The following is a 14,772-nucleotide window of genomic DNA, read 5'->3' as shown; positions in this document are numbered from 1 at the left end:
CATCCCTTAGCAGTCTAGCTTTCCTTGCTTATTTTCTGGGAAGGTGCCATAGAAGAATACAGAAGCTGAGATCTGGAATTTTATTTAGCATTTGGCACATCTGTGTCACAACACGAATTTCTTTCATCTCTTATATCAGTGGCTGGTGGTAGCTTGATTTGTGTGTAAACCAAAAAGAAAGTCTACCTTAAATGTTTTATCCCTATTTTTGGCTATACCAGCTGAAGGTAAAAAGGATGGAACACAGAGGCATTGGTGGTGACAAAAATCATGTGGAATTATACAAAAATACAAAAAGACCCAGATTAGGGTAAGGGTCTTTTGCTACTTACCACCTAGGAAAAGCCACCATGAAGCGACTAAAATAAACAAGTGAAATCATTTAACTGAGTACCTATCCTCAGAAATACAGTGTTGTTTTGTTTTCCCGTAAGAGCTGCAATTGAGTAAGTGAACAGCTGGTAGAGTGCTTGCTGGTAAATTCTATCGGATTATCAATTTTTGTTTTTTCTTTTCTGCTCTCATAAGCTTTTCATTGCTCTTTCATTTTCTTTTCTTTGCCTAAAGTTCCTCGTAAGGGAGAAGACCCTTTTATCACCCCTTGTTCACTGTCTTACAAGCTATTCTTTCCTGCTCTCCTTTACTCTCCTGTCCTTTCTTCCTATTTTGTTATCACTATTTTTTCTTCTGGTTGTGAAGGGATCATCTGGTAATCTGGAATAGGACTATGTTCAATAGGTCAGCCCTCAATCAGCCCTCAGAAATATGTCTAAATGAACTCTCTTTTCAGTTTGTTTTTCTTTTCCAAAAATCATTCTGATCTTTTTGTTTTCATTCACATTCCGGCCAGTCACTAAGACGATTTCTGAATATTATTTTCTAGGTATTCTATGACAGATAGAGTTGTTTGTTTTCAGTCATTTCGAATACAGTTTATTGTTCTTTCCTTATGATATTAATGCTAGGTAGATTATTTTTAATGTCCATATTTGTTGGCTTATACTCATGCTGATGCTAAATTATTACAACCCCCAAAATGTGAGATGTAGGTACTTGTTAAAACATGATATTTCCCTAAACGAAAGTACTAATTGATTTTTAAATGTATCACCCTCTTTTTTATAATTCTTGCTTAAAAAATAATAATTCACTTTATGCAAAAAGTAATAAGATAATTTAGTCAAAGATATGTTCTCTTAGAAGGAGCGACGAATCCTAAACAGATCAATGTGGATTCTTATTCTAGATCAGTCATTGTCAAAATTATTTAACATACATTTATTTCTGTGAAATGGGTATGATAATGCTCTCCTTATGTGTTGCAATATTTAATTAATGATTATGAGCTTTTGCATAATGTGCATCCACATATTAATAGGTTAATAATGTGCATTCTCAATGTACTTTATTAAAGTACATTGGGAGCTAATTAAAAGGAATGCAATTTGTGCTTTTGAGAGGAAAAGTGTTATCTAAGTGTAAATTAGGGAGGGAAGTGGCAGTTAAATCTATACAACGTATCTATTACCACACATTTGAGGCTTAACTCTAATTACAGATTGGACATGTGAGCAAACAGCATCTGGGAGACTTCCACGCATTTCAGAAGGCCCTTCTTCGCATCTACACAAGAAGGCTATTCATTTAATAACCAAGATTATTAATAAGCCACTTTCTGCTCAGAACAAAAGGTTAGAGGGAAAAGACTTCTTTCAGAGTCAGCATATTGACAGTATTTACTATTCTCTTTTGTAGATGATGTCTGCCCAACAAGTGTCATGGGAAAGGAGTTTATTATTTGGTCCTTTAACCAGAGGAAAGCATTTTTGTGGATTGATAACTCTACCCTGAAAGAGCATTTATACCTGATGGGAAAAAAAAATTCTGTAGACAGATTTGTGCCTGTCTTCAAACCTTTCACCATCTGAGTAACCCCTGAGGTTAAATAGCTGGTAGACATCTGTAGGCAGAAGTAAGAGAAATGAGATCATCAAGGAACGGTATCGTGCTTACAACATGTGGCGAAATGAGTGGCTCTTCACCATCTGTTATTTGTGTGTGTATTTTATTATGTAAATGTTCGTACACACTGCATTCTAAACAAAGGAACATTACTTCCACTTTGTTGGTGCTGCCAAGCTTGCTTATGTGTCCTGGAAAAAGAAAGTGGCAGACAGAAAATTCAAGGTTCATCTAGCCACTTGTGTCCCCACTTCTTTCACCAAGAGGGTGAGAGACTCTAAGTAGGTTTGATTCCTTTTCTACATCCTGTTAACAAATACAAAGCTTGACTGTGAATGGAAAACAATGTCTTAAATACTACAGTTATGGTCTAAAGCTCCTTTTGCTGGCATCCACGAGAAAAAGATACTGGAAGCTAGGATGCCCTGGGATGGTTCCAATGTACACTAGTGATAAATCCAAGCTAGAAAATAAATTTGGACAGAGAAAACAGGCTCTGTTCAATTTTCTCTCATCTGTTTAATTCCTGGCACATATCTCTGGGTCATGGGAAGGTTCTGGTGGACTGCTGTCATTGTCTCCCCCAAAACAAGAGGGGTGTGTGTGTGTGTGTGTGTGTGCGCGCGTGTGCAACTTTGGGAGGAATGAAAGTGAGGAGATTTGGGTGACACATATTCTGGTTTAAATTTTCATAAAATTACCAATTTAAATTGAAATGTAATTATCCTAACTGGCATCTTTTTGGCAGCAGCTTAAAAAAAAATCCCTCAGCTTTACTGTACCAAGCAAAAGCCCAGAGGAGTCCTGACACTGGCCTTTAATCAAAAGCTGAAAAGACACAAAAGCTTTCAGATAATCTATGCCAAGCTATCTTGGACAGCAAGGAATTGCCTGGAGCACCCTTCTGGTGGCATTTAAAACACCTGGTGCCCTTAGAAAAAAAATACATCTGTGTCTGCAATTTCTTCTTCTGTAATTCCCTTAAATCTCTCTATCTCAACCCATTCTCCTAACTTTAAAAGCAGGGACACATCAGCGACAGTAAAATAAAGCAGTTTTATTTACCGAGAAAATGATACTTGTCATTGGCTATGCCTGGAGGTGACAGACTCAGGTGCCCATCTGCACAAACACTTCCTCACTGTTTATTTCATGTGGTTTAATATAATTAAACTATCATTGTGCTCATTGATTCAGCTCAAATTTTAATTTGATAATTGGGGAAAAGGTGTGCATTTGAAATGGAGGCAATTAATTGACACTTGAAAGGCACTTGAACAGAAATAATTTAAGTTGCGCCATACTTAGCAGTGACTTAAACTGTAGTGTTTATGCAGATTCTTTTATTTAGCTCCTGTCATTAATGGAGGGAGGTAAATAATGTTACTCAGCTTACGTCTTTTTGATACTGGCAGTCTAATTTTGCAATTTGGAAATATTTTTCCTGCCACAAACAATCCCATTCATTTCATAGTTATTGGCTCTTCTAAAATAAAGAAGTTTTAACTTTGAACTACAGTCTAATCATTCATAACTAGTCTCACATATATGCAACATAATTATGCAGATTCTCACATAATTTTGTCACTAGACAGCCTGATTCTCATTCTAACAAACATCTTGCACAAAGAAGTAATGTGAATAACACAGACACAATTTCTCCATTTATCATACCCATCTTTCCCATGATTTGAATAAAGGAAGAAAAATAACTAGTTCTTATTTAATTTTTCTCCAATACCAGTTCAACTTTAACTTGTTGAAAGGGAATTTATATATTTGGGTGAACTTACTGAAACTTAAGAGGAAACTGTCTTTATGGATAAAGCAATTTTTTTTGTTAATTATCTTCCATCTGGAAACAAATATGCTTTCACTTTTTTTTTTTTTTAAGAATTTAAGGATAAATTCTTGTTTGTTTTACCAACTTGCAAAATCTTCATTATTATTACTGGAGCTCTTTTATTCACAGAGCCTGAAATAAATAATTTCATTCAAAACTTAAGCAAATTCGATTTTGCAAAATGTTAACTACTGCAAATTATACCCGTAGTAAATAATGTTACTTAGTAAGAATTATTAGTTGTTTCTACATATGCTCTGAGAGCACTTGTTCTTAAAATAAAAGAATAGAACAATTACTTTGCCTTTTAGATAAAAGCTTATGCTCCTGCTTCAATCTATTATTCAATATTTTTAATATTCAGTGTAACTATGGATGAACCTAAGAAAGTTTTGGCAGGTCATTTCAGTTAAGCAACCACACTCTTTTTATTAAGTCTGGAAACCTCATTAAAATAGGCTCTGTGAAGATTTTGTAAACTCCAGCTTTAAATCAATGTTGGCAATAATGCTCCAAAAAAAATCTTTTCATATAAATGTGGGTCTTTTGGCATTTTCAAGTTTTTGAAAGTAAGAAATACTAAAAAGCAGAAAAAGGCAGGAAACAAAGCAAACAAAAGAAAGAACACACAAAACGCACACATGTATCATATGTACTCATATACATAAGCGTGGGTTATCCCAAAACAAATCGATTTCTCATGTCTTTTCTTTCAGACAAAATCCTCCAAAAACATCTTTGCTAAATCAGCTAATGTAGTAATTATAAAGAAGGAAAAACATAATCGTAAACATAACCTTTAGCCATATTAAAAAGAACCCTCTGGGCCAGAGATTAAAGACTATGCAAACTCAACAAATAATGAATGATGGAACCAGGTTTATTAAACAGATCTTTCGACTCCCCAATACATGCTTATTCTATATGGCATTGTTTGTAATTTCATGTTTCTGTTGGAACTATCAATTTGACACAATCTGATATCTAGATTAGTAAACCCATTCCAGATTAGAATAATTTTTATTGTTTTCTTTCTTTCTTTCTTTCTTTTTCTTTCTTTCTTTCTTTCTTTCTTTCTTTCTTTCTTCTTTCTTTCTTTCTTTCTTTCTTTCTTTCTTTCTTTCTTTCTTTCTTTCTTTCTTTCTTTCTTTCTTTCTTTCTTTTTTGTGGAAAAGCCAAATTTCACAAATCTAGCTTCTTACTGTCTGAATCTCCTCATTTTTAGCAACTCCTTAAACAGAAAGAACTTTGATACATTGCTGTTAATAATGTTTAAAATTTGAATTAATCAATAATCCCTCTTCTTAACCTGTTTTTGTTTGTTAACGAATTCACAGAAAGATCTTTCTCTTTTTCACTACCATTTTCTCTCCAGTATTGAGAACATTTTTTGAAAGCTTATTAATCATATAGAAGTACTATTTATGTAGGTATTAAAAATGGACATCTCATCAAATAATTGACATATTCTGTTGATGCTAATTTAAATGGCAGAGACCATCTTTCATGAAGGAAACCCGAAATTCCACAGTTGCATTTCAGTTCAGCTTAACAGAATTAGTGTCCAGTCCTGATATGGGCTTTTAGTGGGGAAAAAAAAGAAAACATATAAGATAAAGTTAGTCATCTCAAACTAGATGAACAATTCATCTACATACACAAAACCTGCCCCAACAGTCAAGAAAGGTACAAGATAGAAATAAAAGTGGTTAAATGTGTTCTACTAGTAATAACAGGTGTTCAACTGATATTATTTTATTTGTGGAGTAATTGAATATTTTTCATTTTTAATGTTTTTTTCAGACTAAATATTAAATGTGTGAGGAATGTAGTTTCTGGTTCTGTTAAATAAACACTTTTTCTGTGACACCTGATTTGCCAAGGATAGTATCAGGTAAAAAGAAAACAATGACTTTATTTGAGGACCTACAATCTGAAGTTGTAACTGTGAAAGGGATGAAAAGCTAAGAGCTGAGTCCCACATATTGTATGGGGACAACTAAGATACTTTTGAGCTATGAAGGAACATATTTGGAAATGAGCAAGGAATAGATAAAAATGATTTATCTAAATTCAGTGCCTAGAAAAAGACATGAAGATATGGAATAACTCACAAATTACTTGTTGATATCAGTAATAGTTATCTACTCCTTTCTGTGTATTCAGTATTTCTCAGTGTTGGAGAATGTTTAGAGTGGAATTTTTCTATAACCAAAACACATGGCAGTTTCTCAGAAATTTTAACTTTGTTTTCAAAATTATATTTTCAACCTAGAAAAATATGTAAAATTGACATAATCAGGAAATTGAGATCTTAATTTTCAACGTTAAAAATAAGCCAAAGGTAAGTTGAGACGGCTCATTGTGACCACTAAAAGATAACTGGCATTCATGTAAACAGTCCCCTATTTTTCAAAACCTTGACATTTAAACAGCAGCTTCTACTTAGTTATACTATCTACTCCTCTGTCTGCGTATTAATGTTGGCCTGCTGTTTTACAGGCTTTCCAAGTGTGTAGGAAATTTGGCTGAGTTAGCAGTTTTGTTTTAATATATTCTTGGAAATTTTATCTTTAGCAGTTCTGTGTGCTTTCAGCAAGTGGCTAAAATGGATGCAGGTTTTCTAAGTCTGACGAGGTCATGACTAATAACAACATGGGTTGCAAGAAAAATCGTGTAGCAGCAGGTTCAGATGGCATACGAGAAATGGCATGTGGTCAACTTGCCATCTTCCCCCCACTTTTGTGCATTAGTTTCCTTGTAATAAATTCAGGGGAAAGATCTCTGGGCACTAAAGCTACTCATGCCACTTTTGAAAGCCTTAATAATTGCACTGGCAGCTTAGAGGCCTTATTAAACCAAGAGACGCCATGCATGCATGACTCCTTTTGTAAAGGATTGCCAGTGGCAAAGACAGATTTTCTGAAAAGCAGCACCCAGTGAGCGGTGAAACTCCTCTCATCAAGTGTTTGTCCATTTAACAGCATTTCTGTTGCTATCAGAATATGTTTACATGCAGTCTCAAGGATAGCTTATCAGAATGAACGCAAGGGTAGCATCACTCTACAGGCTTCAAACTACATTTAGGTATCGTGTGTGCTTCATTCTAATTTCCATGTTCAGTATCCAGTTCAGAGCTGATGTGGCTTTCCACACACTGCAAACAATGAGAGCCATCTATGCCTCATAGTCCTCACGAGGAACCGCTAGGACAGTTTCCAGACTGGCAAGGTCAGCCCTCACTGAGGAATCAGCCTTCCCTCTAACCTAGATTCCCAGCCAAGGCCCACCTACTGAAAAGCATCGATCTGCTTGAGTATCAATTTTTGTTTTCCAAGTGGGAAAAATATTGGCCTGGCCATGTTATTAGAGGAAAAGCACCCAAAGTTTCCACTTGAGTTAAAAATATGAATAGCTGAAATTGACCTGTTATTTACTTTTATTCCCAGAATTTAGATTTAGTATATTTTAGACTGAGAGGCAAAGTACTCTGAGATGAAAGCTATTGTTTTATGTGTTAATAAGGGTAAGAATGGGTTTTCCATAGCTAATAGCACTCCTCTGAATCACTGCCTTATTTACAGTAGAGGAATGTCATAGATATCATATTTCATCAGCAGTGATGGCTGGAATATGTTCTGTGAATAATTACAGTATCTTTTCATCTCCCTTTTGTTATAGGAAACCTTTATAGTAAAGGCTTTTAAATATGCAGTGGGAGTGTGTAATCCAAGTATTGAGTCTAAAGAGAAATTGTTTTGGCAAGTTCAGAACCCTCTCAAAATTCATGGGTTTGGAGTTACATATCTAATTGGAACCTTTTAATGTTGGAATAGGTTTGCTCTTAGGAAAACAGTGTAAATCTTTTAAGCAAGGCAGAGAGTGGGGGGACTCTTAAGAAATACTCAGCAGGATTCCATGACATTAAAATTATGCTTACTTAAAAACAGAAACTCACGTGTTCTGGTAACTTAACATAAAAAAGAGCAAAAAATAGGAATTATATACATATTGACAAGAATTACAAGGCTTTGAAAAATTGCTTGTGCAAAAGCTTTGTGAGCCAAAAAATGGAAAAATGCCTTGAGAGTGTCAGAGATGCAATGGGGATTCTGTTCAACATGTTGCCATTTGCTAGACATTTTCTCTCGAGTATGTGCCACCTGTGTTTAAGTTTTCGCTCTCCTAATATTAACTTAAGCCATTTTGAGACCATTTATTGCCACATTCCTAGGTTTCCCAATGAGGAGAACCATCTTCTCTCCTTTTTTTGAAAATGTCTTCTAGTTCTCACTTTTGAACTTTCATCTGTACCACAAGGCAGGGCATTGGTCATGCTCAGTGGTCAGATAGAAGGAACTAGAAAACCTATCCTTTCTTGTCTCCTTCCAGCCTCTGCATCAGTGCAGATGACTGCTTTGTGGTTTAACCTTAGTGAGAACGTTTTGTGCATTGAGTAGAAAGAATCTTTTCTGAACATTAAGCCTAGAAAGAAGTTGCCAATGTAAAACATAATACATGGGTAAACCTAGCTCAGGAAACATTACTTCCCATCAGTAGTGAGCAAAAATTGCTTCGTCAGTGTCTACCAAATTGGGCATTTGGAAAACTAGGTCTCAAAAGTGGAAAAAATTATGAAGAAAGTCTGAAGTGGAGTGGCTCCTTAGTTATATAAACATATACTAAATGCCCATTTTGGAGCTTCGTGTTTTAATTCTGATAAAGTTTAATTTATTATTTAAAAAAAAATGGTTCAAGCATTTGCATTCTATTGAATGTATTTACCTATCTCAAGGACACAAAGACATTGCTCCCATATGTTTTTTAGGAGTGAATGTTTTTTAGTTTTGATACTTAGGTCTAGAAATCCTTTTCTCGTTAAGTGTTGTATACAGTGTTAAGGAAGAATCAAAGTTCAGTTTTTTCCCCCATATAAATATCTAGTTGTTGCAACATTATTTTGAAAAAATATATCTTTTTTCCCTCATCGAAGGCCTTTTTGAGTATCATTTGGCCAATTATGCTTGAATCTATTTCTGGACTCTATTTTTTTCCTTTTATCTATATATTTATTTTTTCCACAATACTACATTCTCTTGATTATTGTATATTTATAGTAAGTCATAAAATCGGAACATTTAAATTATCCAATTTTTCCTTCTTTTAAAAAACTGCTTTGGTTATTCTTGTTCATTTGCATTTCCATAAAAATTTTAGATTCAGCTTGTCAACTTCTGCAAAAACGTACTTTAAACAAGTATTGCTATTTTCAGCTCTAAAATTTCCAGTTTTCAATATTTGCAGAGGGATTTTGATTGGAATTTCATTGAAATTACAAATTTGGAGAAAATGTTTCTTAGCAATACACACATAACTGCATATAATTAGTAAATCATATAATTAGTAAATCAGACCTTATTCAAATTTCATCAATTACTCTACTAATGTCTTTTTTCTGGACCATGATGCAACCCAGGGTCACACTTTGAAGTTAGTTGTCATGTCTCCTTTGTCTCTCTTATTCTGGAAGAACCTTCAGTCTTTGTCATTGATGTCCTTGACACATTTGAAGAATGCTGGCCAATTATTTTGTAGGCTATCTCTTGATTTTGGTTTGTCTAATGTCTCTTCACAATAAATTCAGGTTACTCATTTTCAGAAAGGAAATTATAGAAGAGATTCTGTATTCTTCTTAGCATGTTATATTAGGAGATAGAAGTTGTCTGTGTCTTGTTACTGGTGATATTAACTCTATCACTTGGTTAAGATTATATTTGCCATTTTATCCACTGTAAAGTTCCTTTTTTTTTTTTTAATTAATAAGTGTGGTGTAAGGGATATATTTCTTCAGATTGGATGTGTTCTATTAATGTTTTCAAATTTACTGACCTTTTTATTTCTATTTCTCTTAAGCCTTCCCAGTGGATGTTTTTAAACAAGTATTGCTATTTTCAGTTCTAAAATTTCCAGTTTTCAATATTTGCAGAGATATCTTATGTTTTCATTTATGATGTCTAATTTTCTTTATGTCACTTTATGTCACATAATTATAATAACTTCTTTAAAGTGCAGCCTAAAAATCCCAACATCTGCTAACTTCGGGGTTGGCATCTGTTTATAGTCTTTTCCTTCGAGACATTTCCTCTAGCTATTTATATGTGAATAATATTGGACTGTATCTTGGACATTCTGAATATTAGGTTGTGGAGAATCTGGATTCTGTTATATTGTTCCAAAAAGTGTTGGTGCTTTTGTTTTAGCAGGCAATTAACTTGGTTAGACTCAAAGTGCAAACAGGCATGTCTGTCGTGGCTGGCAGCTTGGATCTCAGATCACTTCCTTAAACCACATCCGTGAGCTGCTTTCCATTTGTTCCATTCAATATGTAGTTTAGTGGTTAGCCAGAGACTTGGGCTGAGTTTAAGCACAAAAATTGGGTTCTTTCTCTGGCTTTCTCCTTTCTATTCTGCTCTCACTCTCTGGTAACTCCAGTTGCTCTGTGCTTCTTGCCTTATTTCCTTCAGCCAATAAGACAGTGGGCTTTCTATTAGTATTTGAACCATCCCTATACCACTGCCACTGTGACTGAGGCTGCCCTCAGGGCAAGACTGTGAATAAAATGAAATAAAACAAAATAAAGAATTCAGTCTGTTCTGATTTCTTTCCCCAAGTTTGGCTCTGCTCCAAAATTTGCCTACCATGTATCAGTCTCCAGATTCTCAGGTAGTTATGTTTGTAATTGTATCAGTTTATAGATATTATTTCTAGGAGGATTGCTATGTTCGATTATCATTTCTCCATTACATGAAGATTTAAGAGATGAATCGGAAATTGGATTTCGAATGGTGAAAAGATGTCCTAAAAATTATAGTGACTATGAAGAGTAAAGTACTTGAGAAAAAGACTTTTAGACAAACTTCACTTATATAATAAAACAGATTCCTCTGGGGAACTCCTGACTCATAATGATCTATTTAATTTTTCCCACTTACTTCAGACCTTGTCATATCCATAATATTAGCATGTTTCAGCCATATTTATACAATGACACCTTGAATCCTTGGCCAGAATTAATCAAGAAATGATTGAACACCCATCTGGTCTGGGCCCAAATTACTTCCTTGAGAATTAGGATTTAGGATCAAGGGAGTCCATCTCTCCAATATGGCTTAAATTCTACCATATACTATACAATAATGTCTCTGTTCTTCTGCCATCATTTAAATTGAGTAGAAAGAAAAATACCAGTATGCCAAAACAAACAAAAACAAAAAATTCCACAGCACAGAGATAAAGTAAATGCACAGAGTAGCAGAATCAAGAAGTAGTGAGAGGCTGATCCTAGTGGCCAATAATCTTCTAATGCTCCTTCCGTCCTACCTGATATTTGGCTGCATTATTATTTATTTAAATTAAATTTACTGAGGTGACATTGGTTAATAAAATTATGTAGGTTTCAAGTATACAATTCTGTAGTACATCCTTTGCATATTGCATTGCATGCTCACCACCCAAAGTCAACTTTCATTCCGTCACCAGACATTTGACTCCCTTTAACTACTATTAGCAACCCTTATCTCCTGATGAGGAATCTCCTCTTTTTCCTTAAACTGGCTTTTGTAATTTGCAACTTTAAGAATTCCGATTAATCCATACACTTTCCATATTACAAGCATTATGAGAAAAATTTACATAATTCTAGTGATGGGTATACATAAATTTGTCAGGGGATGTTAAAGTTGCAGGAAATAGGCTAAAACTTTTTGGTCTTTAAAGTGCGATAATACTTAAAATGTTATGTTAAAGTCACCATATAGATTTTAGGCAAAGATCCTAACAGTTAATTTGAATGTAATCAAAAGAAAATAGACATAAAATATTTTATAAGTTGTGGACTTTTTCTCTTTATTTAAGTAAATGCTAAACAAGATAACATTTTTAGTTATAAAATCTGTAAAAGCAATATATCTGTCCTGTTCCAGTGCTCATTCCCCACCTGTGGGTCGATCCCATTACTATAATTAAGTTTTTGCTTAATCAATTTTATTTCTGTACTTAATAAAAAGAGGCAATTTTTCTAGATGTTCTGTTTTACCAATTATATAACCACTAAGAAGGCAAAAGTTAAAATAATATGATTTGGACATGAATTACCCTGTAACAGAAGGACATAATGAGCCAGATGAAAAAATCAGAGCCAGTCTCCCCAGACCCCCAAATAAATAAATAAATCTCAGCAAAAGCAAATCTTGGGATCCTTTGGATTTGTCAAACATTTCATGGATCTTCCAAAACATTTTGGCAGGATAATTCCCTAAAGTGATTCATTATCCATCAATTCATATTTCAATGTCACTTAATATTTGTTGAATATTCACAACATGCTAGCATTGCACAGCTGCTGAGAACATGCTTCTCTGTCTCTCAACCTCACACTGCATGTTTTTTTAAAGATGAAAAAATAACATTTTAAAATTTGTCGAGAGGATAAGAGAAAATTGGCCTAAAAACAAATCAGCATACACACCCTTGAATAATTAATCTTCGTACCCTTATTAGGAAGATATTATTGGTTCTGAAAGCACAAAAGTGTGCCTATTATTTCTGTTTATATATTCCTCCATTTTATTTATATATAAATTTATGTACATAGAAATCTAAATTTTAATTTTGATATTACTTTTAAGTATCTGTATACTTTAATTCTACTATTACCCCTAAAATATTTGTTTTATTTACAATCTAATTTTTAGCCACAACCTAATTTTTGAATCTCGATTTAGATATATGGATAGTTCCATTTCTTAACAAATGCTGAAATTTCCTCTTACCTGTTTTTTCTTTGTATTTACTTCCTAATTTGAAAATTATTACATGTATACTTCTATATATGTTTTTTGGCTCTCATAAGGAATCTCCTATTTTCCATTTGCCTCATAAATCAGCGAGCTTCACTCCCTCACTTCATTCAAGTATCTGCTTAGAGAAGACTTCTCAGATCACATTATCGAAAACAACGTATGCACAACTCCTGGCCACATTCTTGATTCTTGTATTTTGCTTTATTTTTCCCCTGGATATATTGGATTGCTTTAGTTTTTTTTATTATCCCTTTCTACCCACTATAACATAAAACCCATAGAACAGGGGTTTTGTCTTTATTCTTTCCTGTATCTACATAAATTAGAACAGTGTGGAGCATCTGTAGGGCTTCAGAAATATTGGTGAAATAATGAATCAATTCTCGAAGAAAAAGTATGATTTTCCTCTTTATTCGAATCTTAATTTCAAAATAGAACTCAATCGATTCAGGCTAAGTGCTGTTCTTCCCATTTGAATTTAAGATTTACTCCTTTTGCCTAATCTTCCCTCTGTCCTGATTTTACAAGGGCTAGCTAGCTGTGTCCATATTTGTGAAAACATCTCTTGGCTTTTTTTTTTTTTTTTTTGGTGGAGTTCTTCCTATATCATTTTTTTTCTTTATACTATTTTTTTTCTTTATACTATTTTCAATACTTTTTACAAACAATACATATGTTGAGTGTTGAGAATATAAGATAAATGTAATGGATTTCCTTGCAAAAATATTTAGGTGCTCATATACTAATTTTAATCCAGTTTCTCTAATATTTTGATGGATTATAAAAGACTCCAATTAAGATAAAATACAAAAAAAATTTAAAATACTCATAAATTATCTTTTGATTTGAATGAATATTAATGTTTTGTTATATTCATCGACCTAAAAGATAAAAGGGGATATAACAATATCATTAGCTATTATGCGATGTCATTATTTTTTTATAATAAAAGTAGAGACTCATAAAGAGCATGAAATGCTACAAGAAGGGTAGGATATTGGCATTAGGAAAAACAATTAAATTTGTTTATTGTCATGATTTTGTGAGATACAGTTGATTTAGTACAGCTCCAAAAAAACCCATTTGCTATTTTTTCTCCTTTGGAATAAGAGACGGCTACTTCCCCACTAAACAAGAGGAAATTATGCTGTGGCATCTAGTTGTTTTTTTAAGATTTTTTTCAAGTAAAATATTATTTATTTCAGTCCAAAGTTTTCTTAAAATGCTGTATTTACCAATGCACTTCACAGTGCATAACATATTTGAAATTAACATTAAAAGAAAACAATAGTGATGAGCATCATAATTATTCAGTAATAGCCCAAACAGCTGCCTGGCTTTCTCTTTTGTTCTTGGTTGAAATTTCTGCTCATATTTTTAAAGAAAGTGTGGAAAATAACCTTTTGATTGAAGTTGGGTGTGTTTTCTGAAGGTAGGAATATAAATTATATTAGCTGGCAGTTTAGAAACAGATTTTCACTGTTTTCTCAAAGGAGCATAGAAGAATAATAAAAGATGGTTATAATATCAACATGTTTTTGTATTTCTGAGAAAAAAGTACTATTTCCCAACAAGAAGTTTAAGGTGATGTTAATTTTATTGTTATCTGCATAGACATTTGGCTATTTTTTCTATTAATTTCTTAACCTGAAAATCTATGAAGCAAGTGATTTGACCACAAGTAAATATTGATGCTGTTTACTCTCATAACATCTTATGTATATCCATATCTCAGAAACTTCTTTGAATTGCATTGATCTTTTTATAGGTTTCCTTCTCATTAGATCATGTATTCTTTCTTAGAGAGCAAAGTTCATGGTCACATAGCTTTTCACACCAAGCATCAAAACAGAATATATATTATGGAGTCACTATGTTCACTGAAACAGCATGCTGGACGAGATTTACGTTTCTTCCTAGATACCTAACTAATAAGTGAGTGGAGTTAAATTAAGTTTTTTTTTTTTTTCTCAGAAATTTAACCAATGTTTATGTTTGTCCAAGATATTTGCAAGCATAACCAACTTTTTATATCTCTGTGATGACGTTTCCCAAATAACCTAAATATTTTCTATCCAAAGTAGTCTGAATGTAAACTAAGCAAAT

This window comes from Pteropus alecto, unplaced genomic scaffold (genome assembly GCF_000325575.1).
Source record: "Pteropus alecto unplaced genomic scaffold, ASM32557v1 scaffold81, whole genome shotgun sequence".
NCBI classification, from domain to species: Eukaryota; Metazoa; Chordata; class Mammalia; order Chiroptera; family Pteropodidae; genus Pteropus; species Pteropus alecto.
This window is presented reverse-complemented; position numbering follows the sequence as displayed.